Below are 25,856 nucleotides of genomic sequence, written 5' to 3'. Positions count from 1 at the left end.
AGGGCAGCTCCAACTTGCCGGCAGGGGGGACAGGAAGGCTCGGGTTGCCGCGGGAGGTGTGCGGGGTGTGTTCGCTTCGCGTCCCCGAGGTTCCTCCAAATCCTGCCCGTGGTTTAAAAATCGCTCTCTTGGCATAAGTGCGCGGGAGCCAGGCTCACTTTATCGCCGCTGACGCTGTCGAAATCGCTGTGGCTCCAGCAGTAACAACAGCGAGCCCCCTCCCCGCATCCCTCCCTCCTTCCCTCCCTCCTGCGGGTCGCCCGCTCCTCGTGAGAAACCGAACGCTGATATTCCATTAGCTTCATCTTCCCCGCTTACGCGAAAGTGAGGAAGACTTGCTAATTAATTTACATACGAGGGAATGATGTCTGAAGGAAGGAAAAAATACCCCGTTGCACCTGCTCCGCCGAGACTTGTCATCTGAATCTGGAGGAGAGCTATAAATCATGTGAAGTGTTCGCGGTGGAGTCGGCTTCTTCTGAGAGCTGTAGGATTATGTATCCAAATGCTGAATTTATATTTCCCACTAGGAAAAGACTGAAACTCAGGTCAGATATAAACTACATCATTTCATTTAAAACAAAACTGTAGTTATTTATTGTAATTCTAGAGGGGGTTTTTCTTCTCCCCTGATTAAATAGAAAATACTATTAGAGCATGTAGTAATGATTTACACATTACAGCCTGAAATCTCTTGCGGAGTTGGAGGTGGTGGAGTGTAAGGATGGTGCTTTAGAACCACATACGTCCTCTTATTTTTGCCACACATGAAAAGACTGAGAATAACCAGGCTGGCTTACCTTGTTTTTAGTGTGTAAAAACCCATATTTTCTGAATGCAGGATGGGGAAAACTTGAACAAGGGATAGCACAACTTCCATTGAAAATGTTGACTTTCTCAGCTACAGCAACTAAAATCTGTGTGATGTCTTCTTTGATTATTTTCACCTTTTGAAAAACTTTTAAAATGTCATAAGCTACTTCAAGAATTTCACTTACTGCCTCTAAGGCAGTACAGTAATTGGTTTTGATGCTTGCCTGCTAAATGAGATGAACTGGGGAGACCTACTGTTCTGTAAGATGTTTGTGTTATTCTTGTGCCAGGTATTTCATCATAAAATACAAAATGACAGATTTAGTCTGATGAGATAATGGTTTTATATTGTAGAAATTATTCATACTTAATTTTGTGACTTTTCCCATATTTCACTAGGTTTGTTGCTGGCAAAACTAGACTGAGGTTTTGTCATTTCAAATGGAACTGATTTAGATTGGGGTTAATTGCTTTAGTAGCCTAGCATATTTTTGACCAAACTGTGAATGGCAAATATTACTAAATTCTTTTGTTCCACTTATGTAAAAATACTGCTTTTTGATTAAAAAGGTGTTATGTGTTATAGATGGATCCTGTACATTGCTTCAGAATGAGGAAACTAAGGAATTTGTGTGCTTTGACAGAGTGTGTGATTTGCAAGTTTCATAAGTTGTGAGCTTATTGTAAAAGTGTGTGTATGTGTGTGGCAAAAGACTGCTACGCTAGTAGAAGAAACTAATAATAACACAGAAATCTGTGAGGTAAGCAAGAACATATGAGCCAGGCTAACCACTCAATATGCTTACTTTGAAAGCAAGCCTGGATCCAGTAGTTTTCACATCACTGTTCTACAGCAACAAAATAAGGGAGACAAAAATAAGCACAAGCCAGAAATAAAGACAAAAATCTAAAAGGAGACTAGTCAGGTGGGGAAAAACATTTGGAAATCAAGACTTTCTGTCAGATCCAAGAGTGCTGGTCATTGTTAAATGAAATCATACTGACATACACAGCATTTTTATGGCATTTAAGGTGGAAGCCTTAGTCTAGATTATAACCAACCAATTAAAAGAGATTCAGTTGTTAAGAATCTGGACAACTCCACCAAATAAGGGATGGTAGAGGTCAAATGACAGTCAATAAAAGTGGAGTTCATCTTTGAACTTGGAACAGGAGAATAATTTGTTTTCTTTTCCAAATCTTCTGTGTCTAACTGGAAATGCTGTCATGGATACCAGTCCACAAAGTGGTCAAAATTTATTAATTAGTGAGCATTTATTGTTCTGAGATACCATTATAATAGAAATACTTTTTTTCTATGCAACTGGCATTCTTCTGGCCAGTGCTTTGGCTTTGCAAGTCATAAATGAAATATGGGAGTTCTGATTTGGGGTTTGAACAATATAAGTCACTGTGTAAATTTCAGTCAAGTGTATGTTTTTGTTTGGCTGTCAAGCATTGGATTCACTTATATTGGAAAAACATTTGCTACATTTCTAAAAGAAAATGTAAAAATCATTTGTCAGCCAGAGGGAGGTGGGGAAATGTGTTCAAACTCCCCAGATTTTATTGGCCTTACAGTACTGACTTGTGTTTGGGGATTGTGGGGTTGGTGAATGACAGACCCGCCTACATTTTCAACATTTGCAACAAGCTGAGCATGCTTTTTAGGTCAGGAAAGCACAGTGCTGCTTGTTTATTGATGGACACATCTTTGAAAGGAGCTGAATGGCGAAGAGTTGGCTGTCTACAACATTGCTCAGTATTCACTTGCTGCTGTACAAATGATTATGTGACAACTGGCCAGTAGCTATAGATCTGTGAATACGCCCTCTCTCTTCTCTGTAGCTGTTTTTGCTTTACCCACTGCCATGGAAAACTTCAGAACGGGTCGTTCAATGATTAATGTGTTACCATGTTATAAAGGGCAGAGATAATTCTATGTCTTAACAGACAGGTTAAATTACATGATTCTGAATAGTGACAGCTTTTGAGGTGTTTTTGCTTGGAGTACAATCAAATTCTCTCTTTGACTGTTTATATAGTAAGCAGGAATCCATTAAACTGGCCAGGACGACAAATATTTAATGAAGACTCAAAGAGGCAATATCACTTCTGTATGTTTGCAGTGCACTGCTCTGTTTAGGTGCTGATTAAATCTTCTGATCTCAAGGAGGTCTTCTAGTCATCTGCTTTGATGCAATATTCCATAAAACCATTTAAGCTAGAGGGGTATGAGTTTAAGTCTTACGATTATTTTCTCTTAAGGATAAAAATTGCATGAGGTCCTCTCACAGCCCTAGTTGAATTTTAGTGGGAATAGTGTGAAGCAAGAAGTCTGGGAAGCAAGGCAGCAGAACCAGGAGTAGTTGATCACAGTAGTAATTCCAGACTGAAGAAAAAACCTTTCTGAGCTAAACAGCAGTCTTATCTAACTTCAGTTATAAAGTCATCACAGTCTACCTTTAAGTACATTGCCCTGTTGCTCTTTCTGGATATTTCAAAAGATATTTCAAAACCTCTCTCCTAATGCTTAGAGCTTTCTTTGAACTTTGAACCTAAATATATTCTTTGATTCTTAATTTTTAATCTCGCTATATTGTTATTTTAAACCAACTCCTTCCTCAGTGTGTAGCCCTCAATAAATTATAAACATCGATCATGCGTCTTCCTCAGCTTTTATGTGCTAGGATCAAACAAGCAGAGCAAGCACCTTTTAGTCTGTGTGGCAAAACAGAATAAATAGAAAGATACAGAGGCTAGTAACTTGATTCTCCTGAGTTTGAACCTGAAGTGTTTGCTCAAAGTCTTGAATGAGATTGCTAATGCTCCACTCGGTCTTTTGAAAATACTTTGTCAGACACTGGTGAATATCAAGTTAGTTTTACAGATAGGCCAGGTTAATCTGTTAATAGTAAGCATGGGTGTGTGTCTTATCTTTTTGTGTTGCTCTCAAATAATAAGAGACCATCACAGAAATAATCACAGAAATGCTGCTATTCATAATCATGTGGTTTTGAAGAGTAGCTAAAGGTTTTCCCATTTCTAAGCCTGTGCAAATGCTCCTCCATCTTCTTCTGTAAGTTACCAAGAACCTCCCCTGTATCAAGAGGGCTTCCTGTAACCAGTTTTTTATCAAAACACCTCTGCTTTTCACCATGTTTACAGACATGTAGTAAGATGAGTGTAAAGAATGATTTTAAAGAAGTCCATTGAATATGTTACCATTAGTCATCAATAGTTACCATTAGTTATCTTTCAATAGTTACCATTTATATCAACTTTATTTTTGTGTTATCCTTGTATTTCCAACTCAGTAAATAATTGCTGGGTGATACCATATCAAATTCCTTAAAGAAATCTGGAGACAGTGGATTTTGAATGTCCTTTCTCATAATTGCTTTTAAAAGGATTGGCTTCCCTCTCCCACCAAGCATTTATAAATACTGATTAAGATCCCTCCTGGGCCTTCTCCAGGATAAAGTAATTCAGCTCTCCCTGCCTTTCTTCAAATGAGAGATGCTCCAAGACCCATATCTCTGTGTCCTGGATGTGCATACTGGATGTACACCAGTATGTCCATGTCTGTTCTGTACTGGGGAGCCCAGAACAGGAGGCAATATTCCAGATGTGACTTTACTGGTGCTGAGGGGAAGGATCATCTCTCTCAGCCTGCTTTTCTTAACACCGTTTTTCCTAACGCAGAAAGTGTTCACTTTCATTGCTACATGGGCATTTTGCTGACTTATGTTTAACTTCTTGCCCACCAGGACATTCCCCATCCTTTAGTGCTCAGGTCTTTTCCCCTGGTTGGTCCTAAGACTTTTACAAGTCCACAAAGTTATTTCTCTCTGGGTGAAGTATGTGTATTTCCTTTTGCCGAACTTTATTTCTCCAACCTGCTGAGGCCCCACTTAACAGCAGCACAACTGCTCCTTGTTTCCCACACTCTCCAACTTGCTGAGGGTGTCCTCAGTCCCATTATTCTGGTCTTTAAGGGAAATAGCCCAAATATCAACAGGGGTGCACAATTAGTAATATTCCCGGCTGAATTTTGTGGCACTGATCACAATCCTCTGAGCTCAGTAGTTCCAGTACTTTCCATTTCACCTCACTTTCATGCTTCATTAATAATAATGTAATTGTTAGTAATAACAGTTAATAACACCAGTAATAATTTTACTACTGCTGTGTGACCAGGAAAATTAACAGATAAAAATATCTCTTCACCATCTTTCCTTGCTCTGGTTTAATAGCACTGGCACGTGTGTGTACACACACGTGCACCAGCTGACAGCTGTCCTTCTGTCTATGTTTGAGTGTATGACTGAATTACTCATACCATATGTTTGACACAGGGAAGATAGTATTTTATATGTCATACAGGCCCTGCATTTTTTTTTTTGCATTAGATTTATTTCCCCACCTCATTTTTATAGGTCAAATGAACCTCTGGGCTTGTTACAGTTACGGGGAATTTGAAATATGTAATCTTGAAATTGATTGCAAAATACAGGTGAATTAACTGCTCTATAGCCGACGTTTTTGAAGCCAAATGGTCTTTCATTCAGGTGAAGAACTTGTGTACCTTATGTTAAAAAATGCAAGGACTTTTTTTATGTTTCCTTCAAATAGCAAAAAATGTTTTGAGAAAAATTGCTTCAGTATTCCATATTTTGTCTTGCTATTAACACTCACCTGCTTTGCCAGCAGCAGTGAGAAAAGACACTGAACTACCCTCATTGCAAGCAATGCTTAAGATTTCTAGACTGAGACTCAGGGCTCTATGTTTAGGCTCAAAATATTTAAGTTTGGTCTAGGATCAAGCTGTTCTGCTGGAGGAAAATTTATTCAATATTGCTTGTAGAGAAGGAGTTTTCTATTTCTCTAGCAAGTGGCTGATTCTTTTGCTTTTGGCTAAAAAAGATACATTTTGTTTGTGTGTGTGCATATGGAAGAGTGATGAAAAGGAACTTAGTAATCAAATTACTTCCTATTTACAGAATACTGCAAAGGTAGCACTTAAAATACTGAAAATGATGATTCTCTTTTTTCTCCATGAAATGAGGCTATAGTGTCCTAGGGACAGTGGTGAGCTAATTGTACTTACAACTTAGTACCTTGACACTGATTTTGAGAAGCAATCTCGTCTTTGCAGTTTGATTCTGAATTCACATTCTGTAGTAACTCCATCAGAAAAATGGGAGAATTTTGCTTCTCTGTGTAGTATTAAGGCCTCCAGAATTTGGAGAGAAATGACCCTTGGCATCTAAGCTGCAGTGAATAGGTGGGAATTGAAAAATTGTGAATGGGCAACTGTGCAAGTATGCAGCTCTAGCCTTTACTTTTATTTCCAAAATCAATATAAGTGCATAAATGCTCATCATCTGAATTTCAGAAAAATAATTGCTTTAGTTTTTTTTTCCTTTTTGTTATTGTCTATAATTTCCTGTTACCTGTTAACACTGTACATCTGTTTAACTTGGAAAGGCAGAGCAAATCCTTTTCAACTGAGGTTATAAAAGGTGTACATACAGTTATTAAGTAAAATGTTACACATTACCTGCACAACAATGGAGAAAATTATTTAATATTTTTTCCTACTGCTATTCTCCAGATTGCTAACCAACCATTTTGTGTCATGGAAGTTTCTGCAAGTAAAAAAACTCAGGGTTTCACAAATTCAGAGAGGTAAAAAACATGTTCTACTTTTAGTAAACTGCAAAGAGTAGACTTTTTTCCCAGAAATTGGCAACAGAAAAATGTGTTCTGAGGGTGTATTTATTTACAATGGGATCTTACAGTGGATAGCTAAAAAAAAAATTGAAGTGAGATATTAGGGATATAGATTATTCTGATAAATGGCAAAGTATCAGTTACTAGAGATACTGGGTTTTAGGCATGAATTAATAAGATAATTCAAATACAAGCAAAACATTTTAGCTTCTGGATGGAGATAAGCTGGGCTACTTCTGTCCTTGTTGTAATTTAGCATTTATGTAGTGTTTACAAGGTAAAAAACTCCTTGTAGATACTAATGATCATCATTACACCCTCTGAAGGCAGGTAGGTTCTGCAAATTAATGGTATAGGCCAAATATATTTTATACCTAGAAATCTGCTAAGAGTTTGAATTTTGGTATAAATGTGTTTGAAGTTTATAAAGGGCAGACTACATCCCTCAGAATCCAGAATCAGCTCTTACGAGATATGCTTTCATTTTTAAGGAACAAAGACACAGGGTTTCATTGAGAACACTTGAATAACATCATGTCTCTTTGATAGCAAAGTCTAGTCAGACATAGTTTTTCCTGCATAAAAGTGTTGGATACTATAAAGAACATTTTTTTAAAGGTTCACACAGAATAGATCCCTAATTTACAAAGATTCTATAAGATTCTGCTTCCATTTTGTGGAAAGGTATTTACACACGGAAAGAGGGAGCTTGTCTCTCCTGTCTCCACCCTCCTTGGTTGACAGACCTTCCCTCCAGCAAGCAGTTGACAGCAATCAGTTTGCGGATTATTTCTGGAAGGAAAAAGTTTACAGCTTTTCTCCAACAGTAAGATTAAAAATAAAGTAGCTGTCATCTATTTCCATGGCTTAACTAGTTAAAATCATAGCTGCAAAAATGCCATATTACTCAGCTAAGCTGTTCACTGCAATTTATACAGTAAGCAGACCTTATTAAATAAAGGCAGTCAAGCCTTGCAAACAATAGTTTGTAATGCAAAATTTTAAAAAATTAAATTTTTACTGGAAGTTCAGAATTTGTTATTTATAATTTCTATATATACTAAGTGTTTAAAATAAGCCTTACACCAATATTATAATGAAATATTTAATTTGGTGACCTTGTCACATATGAAGGGCATGTAGGTAATTCTCAGGATGAAAGAAGTTGGTGTTTTATGACAGCCAGATTATTGAGCATCTTCCAGACTTGGCTCACATTAATCCTCATAGCACTGTGTTTTCCATTGCACCACTTATAAAGGTAAATACTGTCAAGTTTAAGATGGAAAATAATTTGCATTTGTCAGCTTTGACACTTTCTAATGCTAGATTCTTGAGATGCAATATGAAAATAAACATGTAAGGGGTTTCTTTTTCCAGACTGCCACAGTCAGAAATCTTTTAGACTTTATCCCCAAACATTAGACTATTTCAGTCTCACAAATTATGACTCAGCTTCCTTTGCATCACATGCTACCTTTAGTTTATTCTGTAAATAAATAGTTCAGTTTACTTAGATGGTGTTTTGTTGGGCTTTTTAAATCTACTTAATTTACAGAATTTCGTTGTATGGGTACTATACAATATGAAGTCTTCCAGTAGTTTTGGCAACCTTCATATCACTGATTTCCTGGCTATGGTATTTTCCCTCCTATCCTGTAGTAGAGTAATGAAATATCATTACTATGCGTACACTTTTTTGGTGCTTCTAGAGTTCTCTAAATTCAAAATCTGATATGTGCGCTGGAGAATAAAGAAGAACAAAAGGCTCATTATTTTCATATTCTGCTGCATTCTTATCTTAGCTCTAAGTTTCTGGATCCTAAAGTAAGATTCTTGCCTATACACTGCAAACACTCCTGACAGCTTAGGCCTCTTTAGCAAGTTAGAGAGCTGAACACTTGTGTTGTTTTCACTCTTTTTTTAAAATCCCTCTTCTGCAAAATTATGGAAGTTTAGGACAGTTATTTCAATGGTTAATGGCTGGCTTTTTATGCTTGCAACTTTATCTCCTTTATCCCGAGGGTATAAATAGTGCCAGTGATATAAAACCAAAGTTTCGAAACGAAATTTATCTTGAAAAGAGAACTGTTATGATAATTATGCATAGAGCTTTAGAAAATGGAAATAATATAAATCTTCACTAAATGGTCATTACTCAAAGTTAGATAATCTGGTATTCTAAAAAGAACACTGTATCATTCTTCTTTTGAATCCTTGTGTGGTCACAGGCACGGAACGTGGTGCTGTAATACTCCAAGGAATTGTTCTACTTTGCCTCTATAGGGAAGCACTTTCCTTTCATCAAATGGAAGCCAGTAGAAATACACGAGCATCGAACAGGGCTCTCTGTAGCCTGCTGGGAGATATTTAAATTTGTGCTAGCTTGCACTAGAAGGAAATGCTGTTAAAGCATTTTGTTTTGTTTCTTTAAGAACTCTAATATTCAGTGTGTAAAATTGCCATTAAAAAAAAAAAATCAGATTATATTGTATATACTGATTAAGGCAATTAACTGTTCAGCCAATTGTGGAATAATACCATAAATGTTTTAACATGTTTATTCCTGTACAAGCTCATAATATTACTTTATACTATAAATAAAATATATGGGCTACTCTATTGTTTCTACTTTACTTTTTGTGATCTCATTTAGTAAATGGAAATAATCATATATATGTGTGCGTGTGTGTGTGTATATATATGGAAGGAAATAGTGATATAGGTCTTAAATTGCAAGGATTGTTTCAGTTAAGATGATTTCCCATTTATCTATGAATGATTCCTTGCTAAAAAGGTTAAGAAAAAGAACAATGTTCAAATTACAGAGTATTTTTTTAAATTATGAGTAAAAAAATATCAGTTGTCTCTGCATATGGTGTATTATATGTGCATTAGTATTTTGACACATTCTCTGTCTGTTCAGCCGTGTGCTGTTGATCCTGGTCCCGTGAAATGTGTTATTTGTGCATAGCTATTAATAGCAATAGTTACTTTAAAATTTTTCTTTTGTAGATTTTTTTTGTTGTGGATAGAAAGATTAAATTTATTTTTTCAATCTTGTTATAATCTCATTTTCTTAAACAGATGGAGCAACCAAGCCTATACTGTGAGTTGTTACATAGGAAGCTTTGGGTAAGATTCAGAATTAAGTTTTGGGTTTGTAGCTATTGAATGAGACATTTTCAGTATGAGAATGTACCCCATGTCCAGTGGTTTCAATGTATTGAGGTATAATTGAGGTGAGTTTGTTCTTAGCACTTTAAAATGTACTTATGTCAGGCATGCAGAAATTTTAGGTATTGACATAGGGTTGGTGAGAAACTTTTAGAGGGAATGTACCTGTCCACACACTATTTCAGCATAATATTACCTGAGAAAATGCTGATTATGTTTAATAGAATTACTCTCATCCTACTCCTAACTAAGTTTAAGAGAACTACAGGTTTCAGGAAGCTGAGTTGTAGGACAGAGCTTACCATGCTGGCAGCAGGATATCTGTATAAGTAGTGGAGTTTGGTTCACCTAACTTAATAGAACTTTTTCTTTTTTTTAACAAAGAGCTAGGGCAAAACTTCTTTCCCTTTCTACAAATGACCTGAGGAATTTTACTTCCTAAACGAACTAATTTATTGTACTACTGGAGCTTCAGGATTCCTCAGAATACAAATTCTACCTTCCAGTTAGTTAGATAAGTATCCAAGTATGAAATAATTTCATCTTGACCTTTTAATATCTAACTTATTTGAATTTTGCCTCTGAGTAAATACCTACTTACCTTTAATACATTCCTGTTTCATGGGGAATGGCTCTGAAAAGTGATTACCATCAAATTGTTAAGGTAATAAGGAAAACATTTTCCCTATTTGAAGTTTTATACATTAGTTTCTTCCTATTTAATGCCAAGAGCATGGGTTTAGGAAGGCTGAGTGAAATGGGAGGAGCTATAAATGGTTTTCCTCCAAGATAACTAGACAATCCTTTCAAAGTTAAACTGAACTAATAATTTTAAAATTTTAATAATTTTTAAATCTTATTAATTCAATAAGTATATAACACTTCTCTCTTCTCTCCATTCAGTGTATTTTACTGAATGGCCATTATATTTTTTAAGAAATACCTGTACACACAAATCAATATTTTAGATTTAATTTGGCCTAATATTCCAGAGTTTTCTTATATTGATGTGACCTCAGATCCTAGCTGGCAAAGTAAGGTGTACTCTGTGTGATTGTCTGAGAGTAGCTACCTCATGTGCTCAAGTCGTAGACCCATCCAGTGAAAATGCAGACAAGTTAAAAATACTGCTGTACTTTCTTGCCAAATAGATTTCATCTGCTGCATGTGAAACTGTTATTTTGTAGAGAGTAAATAGAATATAATAAAAAAAATAGAATAGAAAAAGTAAATAGAATACAATAAAAAAAAATCATGTACTGTTCTTTCTGGGGGTAACAGAGGATATGAAACACATTGAACAATAGGGTGGAAAGATAAATGCTCCTGTTTTAATGCAGCCTAGGTAAGAGGAATGCCTGGGATTAATCTAGTGGTAAATTACTTTCTATCCTATACTCATAATCTGTGCTTATTGGACTTGTTATTGTGTGGTAATCCAATTTCTCCGTATGACACCTGTGTAAAAGAGAACTGTCTTTGCCTGCAGAGACCAGTGCCATCTATTTTCCTGATCATCTCTTTCACAGACCAGAAAGTGATTGTACACTGCACTGCATTTCTAAGTACAGCCTTCTTTGCCCTTCATTTGATATTCTTTGATTCTTCATTTGGCACAGAAAACTCAAGAACCGAGTCTGTTTTGATCTACTGGGCTTGATATTATAGGTGAGGCTCAGATTGGCTGTCAGTGGAAAAGCTGAGTTTTTTGCTCTGAATACCCAACAGTTGGCCAGCAGCTGTATGTGGAAAGGGCTCAACTGTAGAGCCTTGTTGTAAAAAGCCAGTGTTTTATCATCCATATAATTGGTGTCTGAAATCCATCTGCAGCCAAGTGTTAGCAGATCGCTCAGGTTAAAAATTAACAATCTCTAGCAGTGATAGCCAATTCCTGGAGAAAACCAAGGATGCTAGAGGAATTAGCCACTGTCTTTTATTTAAGAAGCTTGACAACAAAGGTATGTTACTCAGTAAAATAGAATACATGCAGCTGAGGGGTTTTGCTGAATTAAACCTTAGAAGAAATGAGAAAATGGCACAGAAGTGAAAAATGAAGAAAATGCTCATAATCTTCTGCAAATGACTACTTGAAGTGTGAATTCAGACACTGCTTTGTGAGTGTTTTTAAATGGAATGGTAGATGAAGGAAAATAGTAAGGAACAGAAAACTTACTTGCTTGTGATTTGTTATGCTAAGAAAAGCAGAAATTTACCTCTGTAAATAAGCAAGATTGCACCAGACACCAAGTTCCATCATCTGTTTCTTTTCATAATCAGAAAAAACTTGGAGAATTTTGTAATTTTATATAGCTGTCTAGGTCAGCTGTAGTTGAGTTGATTCCACCTTTAGCAAGAACCAACTCTTTTCATGCTAAAATAATCAAGAAAAGAATGGAAAAGACAGGTCCATCATTCTTTGAATCATTCCATCTCTGATCTGTGTAATTGGCCCAAGGGATTGCTAGAGAACTTCAGTTTTCTCATTTATATTTTTTAGAGCACTTTAGTCTTCTAGCTGGGGAAGGAGTTATTAAATCTGCACAGAGCACTCTAACTCACTTCTGAAAGACTTGCACCTGCTTCCACTGAAATGTCTGAGAAGCCAGACAGGGTATTGGATGTGGAGAGGCCTGAGCACACTTCTTGCCCCTGACTTGTGAAACAACTGTTGAGCAACAACAGCTATAATTGTTGAAACCAAGCCTGGTCATGTTGGAACTGGAAAGAGATTAATTCTTCTAGAATGGAATGTTGATTTTCTTTATGCTGTGGGTAATACAGGTTTTTTTATCCATGCTTGCTTAAAAGTATGAGAACCTGTAATCTGCAGCATGTGCAGTGTGCAAGATGATAGAATCTACCAAAAAGTGTTATTTCCTGCACTATTTTGTCTCTTGCTGTATGTGTGAAGTTTGTTACAGAATTAGCATTTAGCATTTCTTTCTCTTACCTACCTCTACTTTAAGACCTTTTTTTCTTATTCCCATACAGTGTGTTATTTGTGGTCATACTGTGTGTATTTCTAGAAGATGGATGATGTTCTGTTTGGATTTTTGTTGTTGTTGTTGTTTAACAGTGGTAGTGCTAGCTCTGACCTTATTCTGTTCCTTTAAAATGAATTGTGGATACTTTTGTGAATACTTCTGTAAACACTTCACAGATTATAGACTCATACAATAAATTCAGGTTGGAAGATACCTCAGGAGGTATCTTGGTCCAGCCTTCTGCTCAAGAAGTGTTGAAATCAAACCAGGTTACTCAGGGTTTTCCCAGTTTGGTCTGGAACACATCTAAGGACATAGACATTACCACCTCCTGGGACAACTTGTTCCCATGCCTGCCTGTCCTTGGAAAAAAAACCATTTTTCTTTATGGGCATCTTTCCTTCAATTTTGTTTTGTAAACATATTTTTAGAAACAACAACAAGACCAAAAAAAAATCTATGAATACAATAAAATCATTAGTTCAGTTTTCTCTGTATCTTATCATCTGGCTTAATTATTATTATACCTGCAACTAGGTCTAAAGAATGCTTTAATTCTATCTCATCTTTAAAAATATAAAGTTTAAAGTCTCTCCTAGAGTCATAATTTGTTTTTTGTATTTTAGGATTTGTTTTCAGGAGAACTGAATAAACATACATGTATAAACTCATATTACAGATATATCTTCCTTCATATTAACACTGTGTTAAATTTTGACATATTGCTTTCTGTTTCAAATAGATCATAAAAAATGTTTTAAAATAGCTTATATTGGTTTTAGTTCAGCCCTCTTTTCCTTAGATTATCTTTTTGGGACACTGGGTACAGCTTCAGGCAACACTTTTTGCCATTTGATTATTGGTAGCAGAGCAATGAAACTGAAAATGGATTTCTAAAACTGAATATCAGGAAGGACAGTGTAGGGCATGGATATAAAGTAGTACAGAGTACCTGGTAGCTGCTGATGTTTATGTGCCTGAGCTGTTGGGGGTGCTTAAAACTGACACAGCACATTGAGATTTATCAGATTGATAACCATGAGTTCCACAGACGTGCTGTGGGCTAACAGAGACACGGTAAAGTCTTGTCAGGAATGAAGTGTTGTGGCTGTAATTGTAACAGACAGTGATCCCTACCAGTTCTACAAGTAAATAAATATATAAGCTTCCTATAATGAGCCTTTTTGACAGCCTGTAATGTATGTATGTAGGCTCTTTTTCCTTGTCTGATAAATAGAAATTTTTAAGTATTCTGAGTTTTTGGGGTTTATTCTTTATTCTTCAGAAAAAGGACCTACATTAAAGGTATCACAAGCACATCCATTTTCTGAGATACTTCACCAAGTGATCTGTTTTGTAACATTGTACTTAGAACAAGGCAATCTATAACTTCAGGCACATAGCTAATTTTGAATAAAAACATTGCTGCTAAAAAGATTTCATATCAGTGGTGTTAAAGAGCAGTGCTTATTGTTTCAATAAACAAGGCTACCCTTTAGACACTACACAGTAATCTTTCATTTGTATTTATATATACACCTTCAACTTTCAAATTAAAATCTAGTTGATAGTACTTGATGAACGCATTGGTTTTACTACAGACTGAAATATTTTGCAATGGCTCAGAGCAGGCCTAACAAAAAGGTCACATGTGCTTTAATTGCACATTCTTCAATCCTAATCTACAAGTTTCCTTTTTCTTCGTTTCCTCCCATTTATGGTGACTGTCTAGCTACTACTGTGGCACAAGTGCATTTTAAAGATAGTTATTATCAATTATAATAAATTTATAAAGCAACAATAATTAAAAATATTGACTCGTTATTATAAAGTAACAAGAGTGACTATTTTTAACATCTTCACTCACACCTGTACCTCTTGTTTGTTGTTTTGAACCCCTGAATATGTGCCACAGAATAGATTATAAACTAAGGCTATTTTTACTGGAGGTATCCATATTGCACATGGTTAGAGTTGTAGAGTATGGTATTTTAATGAGCCAGATGTAGAGGTTTTTCAGCTGTTCCCAGAAACTTCTGCTGCTTTTACCTGCTCTCATAACTTTGATCTCTGATTAAATTTAAATAATACTAACAGTTGTTTTCTGAAATTCTTGCTGCTTTATAATTGTTTCTAAGAGCATCAAAGACTAGACTGAAATTTATATTCTTTTAACTTAATGAAATGTTGTTTTATGCAGAATACTAAGCATAACCTTCATGATCAGAGTGTGCATATGGAACAACTCAGTAATAAACTGTAGGAAAGAACCTGCACACACAGAGAGATTCATGTGTAGGATTCATTGAAGATGGTGCTGGTGAACTTCGCAGTTTGTTGTGAGAAGATGTGGCAACTTCATGTGTATCTGCCTATGCTGCTGTGATTGTAGCTCTAACTCTTGAGGGCTGTTTTGTTTATAAACTGTATCTTACACTAGCAGAAGATGTCAGCTTTCAGCAAGCCAAGATGTAGAAGGCAAGTGCAATCCCAAACTGTCCCCTGAGGCACTGCTGTCTGATAGCTATACAAAAACAGCTCTTGAATAACTAAAATGGAGGTGTTTTGTATTTTTTAAAAATACATTTGTCTTTATGCTCATTATTAATACTTTTTGTCTTTTGCCTAGCAGTTGGTTTTGGATTGGATTGGATTGGATTGTTTTGCTTGGAGTTTTTTTGGGGGATTGGTTTAGGTTTTCTTAATGCTCCAGAAAGTTCCATATTTAATCAAATACAAGGAATGCCATGTCTTCAGGGCAGATACACAGCAAGGTGAGACCTAAAGCCAACCTGTGTTTGATTAATTCTATGCTAATGAATAAGAATATGGTAATTTACCTGTAAAGACTTTTTCTGTTTAACTATATTCATTTCTTGAGAATGCCTATGGTGACCTTTTAGCAATGTCCAAGTTCATGTTGAGCATCTGGCTCTTCTTTATGATTCAAGTGTTTGATATATTAATTTTTTAATAGAATCTTACGTGGATTAGATTATCCAACCTTTTTAAAACTTCCTTTCTACTTCTTTCAGGGAAAATCCAGAGAAAGAGATGCTGATGCTTTGATATCTGGTTCTTCTTCCTTTTCTTTTTCTTAATTATGTTTCTGCAACCATCTGTTCTTTTTAATCTAGTTTGACGCCAGAAGGTTCTTACTCAGGGCAGAACTAGCTTCACAGACAATACTGTGTCATCCTTGCATCATCATAGACAGAATTGGATTTTTGCACAGGAGTAACATTTGCGCAGAAGTCTCCAACTGAAAAAAAAAGGGTACTGGTGGCTTTCTTGTGACCTTTTTTCCATTGAAGTGTTTCTTAAAAGCATGCTTAGTAAAATCCTGATATTTAATAAGTAGCAGTTCATACTGAAAAAAGCTCAAAGACTTTTTATTCTTTGTTCTCCAATGCAGAATTTCATGTGTGAGGCTACTCATGTACTGACAGCACTGCCTGCTGTGACATTTTCTGATTATTAGTGATTATTGGCAGCACTTTGCAAGTATTCCACAGCAGAAAATACTTCATTATAGGTGCAGCCAAAATCTCAGTCAAGAACTGCATTTCAAAGAATAGATACCAATGAAGTGATAAAAAACAAACCACAACACAAAAAAACCAAACCAAGAAAAACATGAAAATTGTCAGGACTCGGGGATGACTTTTCAGTATAACATCATGAAATTGAAATTTAGAGGCTTTCTAACTCTTTGGGCTACTTTACTTAAAAATGTTGGTGGTTTATTTTTCTAATGTATTTTTCACTGTGCCTCAATTTTGATTCTTTATTTATAATAATGAAGATAATTCTTTTGTGAATTATCTCTAGAGAGTTTAATAGCTCAACCTCATTTGCTATTAAGAAACTAAAAGAAAAATGGCCAAAGGTCAGGGAAAGAATATCAGTCTTTAAAATTAAATCTTATATATATATATATATATATATATATATATTCTGAAGCCTTTTTTCCCCCTTACTATCTCAGCAGAGGATCTTTAGTTTGTCTCTAATAAGATAAAAAGGGCTTCAAAATAAAGTCTGTCTAGTTTTCAAAGTATTCAAAGTATTTTCTTCAAAAGCAGGTTTTCAATAACACTATCAGATGTTTTTCCTTGCATTAGTTTATTACTGAAGTTATGCTGAGCAGAGTAGCCATGAAGAGCACTGCAGAGTGTCCAGGCAGGAGAGCTGCTGCTCCCCTGCAACACCCACAGGGACATCCCTGCTCACAGTGACAGGGGCACCACAGTCACTGCCCAAAAACTGCCTGCTCCAGGCTGGGGGCTTCTCTGCCTTGGTTCCTCACCAGGAACACTCCTTTGGAACACAACAAAATTGCAAAAGGCACTTTTTTTTTCCGATTATGTAGAATGTCTATTTTTAGAGAAGATAGATATAAAGCATAGGTGGACAAGAACTGAAAACTTGCAATTGCAAACTAGATATAATTAAACATTTATTGTATTTTATTTGAAGAATTTGAGCATGGCTTGTAAATGCTTAAAAATATGCTGGGATATGATAGTGTTCCTTGTGGAGTGGATTTTTGCTCTGTGGGAAGAGGCCTTTCAGTCATCTCTGGTAGTTGCACTAATGTTTTTGCCATCCTGAGGTTTCTGTCAGAAAAGGTTCACTTTTACTGGTGTGTTCTATTTCATTACAAGATTTGGTTACCAGCCCCTCCAGATTTGTCTTCCCTGCACACAAGGGGCATAACATAAGAGTGAGATCTCAAGGAAACTAATATTTTAGGGGTTATTTTACTTACTGTATTGCAATGTGTCCTGGAATTCAAGACTGGGACCACTGGGTGGGGCTGTACAAATGCCAAAGACTTCTGCCTACGAGTTTGTAATACAAGCATGAGCTAAGAGACAGCAGATGGATACAAACCAAGAAGGAGGAGTAATACAAGGCAGCAGTAAGATGCGAGATAATAATCATTCAGGAAAGAAGCAACTGGCTTTTGAAGGTCAAGGAAGTAAAGAATTGAAACAGAGCCATGAAGTGGCTTTGCTGATGCTTTCTAGGATGTTTTGTGTGCAAAGAGCACCAGCTGTGCAATCCTCCTGCAAGCGCAGCAATGGGCAGCAGACAGGAGGGACAGCTAGATGATGAAAGATGTCAACACAAAAGGATTGATTATGAACCACTGAAGAAAATCAGGAGAAGCAGGAGACTATACAGATTTTTGGCCTATATTGGGATTACTTCAAATCCTTTCAATTTTCCTTCTCTTAAAGAATTTTGTTGTAGAACATCAGGGTTAAAGCATTCATCCTACATGCAGTACATTATAGTTTATCAGAAGAGTTACATGTTAATCTGACAAAGTAATTTCTGTTATCTTTCAGTTCCAGTAACTACAGAATCCAAATGATTTAAAGATTGAAGTCTTCTGAGAATAAATCTGATTCTTTCCTTTTGTGTGTCAGGTTGCTGAAAATTTCACTCTGAATGGCTGCTGCCATGCTTAATTAGCAAGCAGATCATAAGTGAAACTGCTTCTTCACCAACTGTGACCAGCAGGTATTGACAAGAAAGCCATGTAAACTCTACAAATGACTGCTGGTGTGCTTAAACCAGCAGAAAAATATGTTCACTTCAATGTCCCTGGGGCATTTAGCTTTGTATTAGACAGCAGCTTTTACTGGAAATGTGAGCACAGGGCTTGTGAACTTGCAAAAATCTATAATGTTCCAGCTGTTTGAAAAGGTCCCCACACACTTACTGGTACAATGTTGTCAATATTTAACTTAGTAAGTTCAAAACTTTTCTTCTAGGGGATATAAAATCAGAAAAGAGATTGTCCATTTTTCCACTTTTAAAAATTGTTTTTGATCTATTTTTGTTACTCTTTTTTTTTCCAGATACTGGGACTAAAGTCTTAAAGCTGTCCTTTTCCCTTAACTGCAAGATCTTTTGCTCTCTTCCACCATGAAAATTTTAACTTGTTTAGCAAAATTATTCTCACAAAGGAGAAAAAAATACAACCTTGCAGGAAAAAAGTAAGAAGCCTTAGTTAATGTGTATTAAATTCTGGAAAGAGTTGTTGCCTTTGCAAGTAAAATCCTGCTGGGTTTTATGTTGTTAGGAGAGAATTAATTCTTCATCCTCACTGTGACCAACAGGGATTCCCAGCTCCTGCTTGTGAATAAACTGTAATATTGACCCTTCAGTGCCAGTCAGGATGCAGACAGGTGTCAAGAGCCATCTGGCTTGGCCTGACCAGAGAGTCCTCATTTGTGAAGGTGCTAATTTCTTTATCATTAGAACCTTTGGCTTCAACAGACCTAGACACCTGGGAATAGTTTGCATTAGAAATTTGTATTAATCCACAGTCTACCCAGAGGGGATGTGTGTATATTTATATATAGGTACATGAAAATGTGTGTCCTTCTGTTTCAAAATAATATGAAAGTAAGATAAATTTATTTAAAATATACTATTGGAGAATTGGAGAATTCAATGCATTTGTAGCTTGATTAGTTGTGAAATTCTCTAATTTACTAATTTAAATTCTCTAATTTACTAATTTAGGAGCACTTGTGATCAGTTACGCAGAATTTCTCTTTTTGTAGAATTGGAATCCAATGTACATTTTATATCCCTAGTCATGGAGATATATGCGCATAGTCATTATGTGCATGAATTCAAGAGTGCCATATAGTGGATTAAAACTGGAAATAATTAATCTTGCAGACCAGTGTCAGTAAGGACTTCTGCTATCTTGAATAGTAGCTGCAATTTTTAACAATATTTTTGTAGATTGCCTAAGGAAGCGATGTGTTTTCCATCACTGGAAATTTTACAAGATCAGGTTATGCAAACATCTGTCAAGAATGGTTTCAGTATACTGATCGAGCCTTGGGGCTGAGTGGCAAACTGAGTGACCTCTTGAGGTCCCTTCCACCTCAGTGCTCTGTGACTCTGTGGACTGTGATGCCACAAATTGCAGATATGTATATAGAAGTTACCCACTTAGAAAAGTTTATTTCTACTATTTTATCCCACCCCCAAGTAGAAAAGAAAGGAGAATGGTTCCTAATTAATTATGGAAATTTTTGCAATTTAATCAGATTATTCATTTTGAGATGGTGGTCTGCCTTGAGACTAAATGGAAGGAAAACAAAAGCAAAGCAACACAGATGAAGACTTCGAATTTGCTAAAGCAACCTTTCTTATTTAAACGATGGTATGTTTAGCAGTGTTTTTAGCCTTTACTAACAGGTGATACAAATCACATGCTAATTCAGACTGTTCTGTGCACTTCAAAATGTGCATTTTTAGCCTTTCACTGTCTGTTGTTAACAGGACTGAAATTGTCCTGGTGATGCAATGAGGGTAGATTTACCTTCAGGAGCCTTCAAAACTATAGATGCCAGCAGATGGCAACAATGTTCATGCCTCTGCAGCTACGCCTGCAATTTCTTATCAACTTCCCAATCTGAAAAACTGAAATCCCAAGGGAGGTGTTAATTAAAGTGGAGTTGGAGAAGTATTCTGGATAGAAAAGCTGGGTAAAGAGGAGAGGACACAAGTGTTACTCTTGAAGTGGTCTGGTCTAATGGCAAATTAGGTCTGAGCCAGACTAATCAAGTGCTTGACTGTTCCCCCTGAGCCCAGACTAGTGTCTTAATAGCAGCCCTTCAAACACAGCTTAATGACATGGCTCTTCTGTTAAATATTTAAGTGTTTCAGTTTTCGTGTTCTGTAGAAGGAGCATCAATTGGGAAAATTCAGAATGTAAGTGGCTTTGCAGTAATCTTCAGTCCATGTTGTAGGTACAGCTTAGAAGTTATGAGAAACACAACATGGCTTTTTATTACAAGCAAAGCTAAGCCTGCTAGAATTAACTGAAATTAAATGTCTTATGGAAGTGAAGCAGTAGTTGTGCTGGTAGAACAGAACTGAAGTTTCTTGAGTCTTGAACAGTGCCTTATGATTAAGTCATCTTTCAAGCTTAATAACAATTTGTGCATATGCATGTCAGTGTTTGCTCTTTGTTGTTCAATTGAAGTAATTTATTTTAATTTATTTAATTGGTTTTATTTTGGGTTTAATTTACTGAGTTCTTTTTTTTTAAGTTAACATTATTTCATATTGTTATGTAATATTTCTGTCATTAAAATACATGTCTACTATTAAACATCAGCTCTTGAGAATGTTCTTTAAATACTACCATCCAATAATAGACTGAAAGTTTTAGGGTTTTGAAACTGACCCATTTTTAGAAGTTTTTGCAACATTTGCAGATTCAGAATACAAACAGCTACACCATTTATAGAACACTCATTAAAAATGAAGTAGCAATTTAGTACAGGAATAATTAAGAGGTCAGTGAAAGTCCCTGCAGCCTGGGACTAAAGCATTGCCTTTATTTGCCATAGTACTTAAATTTTTTCATCAGTAAGATTAAATACTGGTAAAATGAAGGTAACATAAGCTGTTATTTACCTCAGATGGCCACGCATGGTTAATTTTCTTATTCTGAGTAGACATATTAAAATAATAAGTGCTGATAATGTAAGCACATGTGCAAATATCCACTTTCAAAGTAACAGTGGGATAAAATACTTTCTCTTGCCTTGAAAAATATTTAGCACACATATTTTGAAGTACTTACTAATTATATATGCTTCTATTCTTAGCTGTTTGGTGTAGTTATTATCAGGTGATATGTACCTGACTGTCCTTGTTAATATGGGCTGTATTTGTAGAAGTCTTGTACTTGGAAATCTTGTATATTAAAGGTTGTTTATGTATTAGGGATGCATTTTAATATTAATTTAGACGGGATGCATTCAGATTTACTGGAATTTCTAAAAAAGGTTTCCCTATGTTTCCATACCTATGGAGTCTTGAAATGTTTTGTGTCAGAATCTAATTTTTAGAGAAAATTACTTGTTTGAGCCTTTTATTCTATTTTTTTTTTGTTGTTGTTCTCCTTGGTCATTTGTCACAGTTAATCAAGTATTTAAGAATGTGTGAGCATTTCCAGTGAATTTAGAAAGGGAGCTGTTTACATGAACCTTAAGATTTATTCTTGCTGAAGTGAAGTTCAAGTACCAGATACAACGATCTAGTTAAAATATCTCAGGACTTGATGTGGGAGATCTGCCAACTGAAGGAGATGTTGCTGAAATTGCAGCATGATATTGGAAAAAAAAAATATATATTGCCTGGTTTTCTTTGATTACAAAATAATGTAAGCAAACACTTTTAGACTGAAATATGGTGCTTTTTACCCCAAGGAATTTTAATGTGTGCCTAAATTCAAGAACACGATTAAGAGAGCTTTATTTGATATCTCTGTTCAGTCATGTCTTGAATAGAGAGAAAAATTAAAATATAGTTCTTAAATTTAGCTGAGATACTGACAACTGATTTTCCAGAAATAACTGCTCAGTGTCAGAGAGGTTGCATAGCCTTAACCAAATAATAAAATGTCAGGTGTAAAACCTTATTGGTTTATTAACATTTAACCCATTCTTATGAACTGTTCCAAAGCTTTTAAACTGAGTACAAATAATTCCCACTGGCAGGTGGGGTTTGTATTCTTTGCTTATTGTAGAGGAGGTTTATTGCAAAAACATGAGCAGATCTCAGCAAGTGAACTGATGCTTTCATCTAGGCCACTTCCAAAGCAGTGTATTGGCATATTGAACTGTGTGGTTGGTTTTAGTCTTGGACTTCAGTAACAAATTAAGATCCTCTAGAATGCAAAAATTTCAATTGACTTGTTCTAGTCCCTTTGATTATATATTAAATACCTCTCTTCAGCTACTTTTGCAATACCTCTTAGAGATTCATTTAGTCTGTTCTAAAAGTCAGATTTTGGCTAAGTCTTCTTACAAGGACACACCAACAAATCAGTATGTAAGAAATTAAGGCAGGCCTGTTACTCCATTATCCAAGAATAACAGACACACAAAGCCCAAAAATACAACATTAAACCACAATAGTGTAGGTTACAAAACAGCTTACAAAGCAACTTTTTAAAGACATAAGACCAGCATTATTTGAAATGCATTAGAACAGGAAAATTTATACAGGAAAATTTACAGCTGATATTAAATTATTTAGAATAGGAGGTATGAAAACAAACTGCAAAGAAGTACCTCAGTGATACTGAGTGATAAAGTGACAAGTGAAATTCACTGTAAATAAATTCAAAGTGGTTCTCAAAGGGTAAAAAAATTATAAATTTGTGCACAAGAATGGACTTCAAACTGACAATTATTTTTTAAGAACCTCACTGTGAGATTATCTATTCACAGTGTATTCACTGTGAGCTATGAAAATAGTAGCAGCAAAGAAAAGAAAATTTAATAGTACACATTTTTAGAAAGAAATAGAATAAATTAGAAAACATCATGGTTACAAGCAGTGTCACAGCGCTGCACCTGCATCTTGAATAGGTAAAGAGAGAATGGGTTGGATGAGTAAAGGATGATTAAATAAATCTTTTAAACAAGGAACAGGTAGAACTACAAGCTTTCAGTCTGGGAAGAAGAAAACAGAAGGAGGCTATGGCAAGTTTATTAACTCAGGAGTGGTGAGTAAATAGATAATGAGTGATTGTGTACTGGCTCTTTACTGCAAGGACGTTGGGCATTAGGTGAAACTAGCAGGTGGTGTGTTTGAGTTGAAGCAAAGGAAGTATTTTTTCAGTTTCCCATAGTTACACCATGGAACTCCTCGACACAAGCTGTGTTAACAATCACTCAAAAAGTAGTAAGATTTACAGAATTACTGATGTTGTTCATGAAGGACTATAAAGCTCATACTTCTGTTTCAGAGAGCCACTGGAGCTCAGACTCATGGGAGCCCAGGAAAGTGTGCTTGGAAAAATCACTGCCTGTTTGCCTTGGGTTTGTACAGTCCCTCAAGTGTCCCTGAAGGGCCACTGCTGGCGAGGGTATACAAGACAAGTAAACGCTTGGTTCAACCAAGTAAAGGCTGTCTGAGATGAAGCTTAACAAAGGTTTCAGTTAAAAACACTGCTGAGATGCAAGCATGCTTCGATTTTCTTGTAGCTTCAGAGATGGAAAGCTGGCTTTGTCTCTTCTATGTTTGTTTTAATTTTACTTAATCTGAAATTAACATCTCCATTGAGATGAATGGGATGGATTTATAAATGTTTGTTGTTTGTCACATGAAATTATGTTCCTTTCATGGCTAATTATATTTTAATTTTCTCACTGCATGTATTCATATCTCATTTTCTTCATTTAATCACACATAAACTCTTGCCTTGTATTTAACTCCTGTACTTTCTTTTTAATACGTTTTGAATGAAAGTTGTGCTGAGGAGTTCAGTGTTTATTGGCAAAAAGCAACATCAGACTGCCAATCTTAAAGCACAAAAAACCCAGTAGGTGGTTTCTTTTATTAATTACTTGGGTTATGGAGGAGACAAGGGTGACTTCAAGACAGGGTTCAAGCATACTGGAGAACAAAACTGTGTCAAAATGCTGTTGCTATCTCCAAGAAAAGGTTTGCATAAAATAAGCTGCAGTTTAATAGAAACAAGTATAAATAGAAAATAAGATAAATGTTTGACTGTACAAATCCCAAGTGCGGAGCTTTTGCCTAGATAAGAGTTCTCCCCTGAAGAATTTCATGTGATTTGATGGATTAGAAATCGTTCAAGGATATATGCCACCTCCAAGCAAAAAAGCAGGAAAAATGGAAGGAGTATTTGCATGGTCCATAATCTTGTTATTCTCTGTGTTAGTGGAGTGTGATCTGAGTAACGAGGCCTAGAATTTGGTGTCTTGATTGAATATGAAGCAACAGAAAATTTAGCAATCAGTGAGAATGGCCCAAGTCTAGAACGCATGACTCACAATATGAAATTAAATGAACTGAGATTGTTATCACATGACCTCTTGAGTTTAATCATTTAATCATGTTACTTTGTGCCCTGGCATCTATTAAACCAGTTCCTAAATTCCTAACTGTCTCTGTTAGCTTGCTTCAATTTTATATTTGCAGCCTTTTCCCCTCTGGAATGAGACTCCAGTCTGGCATGCTGCTCTGGTTTTCCTTGTCCTCTATAGATCCAGGTTTGCTTGTACTTTCAGTGTCAATGTCAGACCGTATGCTCTGATTGTATATTTCCTAGTCTTTACTACATTAGTGAAAAGGCAAAAGTTGGGCTTTGAGATTAAGAGTGGAAACTATGCTCATTTAGTCTGAAATGGAGATTTTTTCTCTCTCCCTCTTTCCACAGAACTCAATAAACAAACACATCCAAATGCATTTAAAATTATTTAGACTTTATTGATATGAAATTTCTTTGAAAAGTATCTTTAGTAAGTTGCTACATATTTCTGTATGACATACCTCTGAGGTATTATGAAGGTAGAAATGCAGTTTTCTCAAACTGATCTCTGTTTCAGCTGAAGTTCTTGTAAAATCCACTTTTATAGTAGATTTTTTATATAAGAAATTCAATACTGTATTTTGAAATACAATTTAAAATGTCCTTTTTCTTTGTTGGTGGTTGCTTTCTTTTTGTTTGCATTATATAGATCTGGAGTAACATTTAGTGGCAATGACACTCCTAGATTAATTGTGCATTGTTCAGAGCGTATAACTTTGTCAGTTTTAATTTCATTGCCTTTTTGTTTCTCTGAAATATGTTTTGTGAACTTGTGAGGGAATGAGCAAGGGTTGTCTTAGTTCATTTATCTTTGACTGCTCAAAGTACATACTCTGCGTTTTTTTGCTATCTCCTTATATTGACAAATTATTTATGCTTGCAATCTTTTGCTGGCAGCCACCTCTGAACTCCCTCTTCCTTTTGAGTGATCGACCAGAATGAAACACGCTGTTCTAGTCACTCTGAACCATTAGTTTACCCAAATGCATTCAAACTGTGCTGTCATTTTCTCTTACTGCTTTTGCATACTAATAATGTGCTGGCCTTTGTCCACTGCTGTGCATCTAACTGAAATTTTCACTGAGATTTTGGGGTGCTACATAAAGAATCCTAAGGGTAGGGCTTTCCAGGATGTCTAAGGGATCTAGGTCCATCTCTAATTTGAAATTCAAATTTCAAATGCATCAGTAACTGAAGCTCCTTGGACTCTGAATCTCTCAGCCAGTGTCTTTTCCTAAAGAGATGTCTGGTGC

At 35.9% G+C, this 25,856-nt stretch overlaps 1 protein-coding gene across 2 annotated transcripts in view; it reads left to right on the top strand.

The window, feature by feature from the left end:
- Positions 1 to 66: 66 nt before the first annotated feature.
- Positions 67 to 25,856, top strand: part of LOC102043838 (heparan sulfate glucosamine 3-O-sulfotransferase 1-like) — a 42,022-nt gene continuing 16,232 nt past the window's right edge. For both annotated transcript variants that reach the window (XR_004082468.1, XM_005416439.2), the window contains exon 1: positions 67 to 548. The gene's annotated coding sequence lies outside the window, so the exon portion shown is untranslated. The remainder of the gene's footprint in view (positions 549 to 25,856) is intronic.

The sequence above is a fragment of the Geospiza fortis genome, unplaced genomic scaffold (genome assembly GCF_000277835.1).
Source record: "Geospiza fortis unplaced genomic scaffold, GeoFor_1.0 scaffold130, whole genome shotgun sequence".
In the NCBI taxonomy this organism is placed as follows: Eukaryota; Metazoa; Chordata; class Aves; order Passeriformes; family Thraupidae; genus Geospiza; species Geospiza fortis.
The sequence above is the reverse complement of the archived record's forward strand: the minus strand, read 5'-3'. Positions and strand labels throughout refer to the sequence as shown.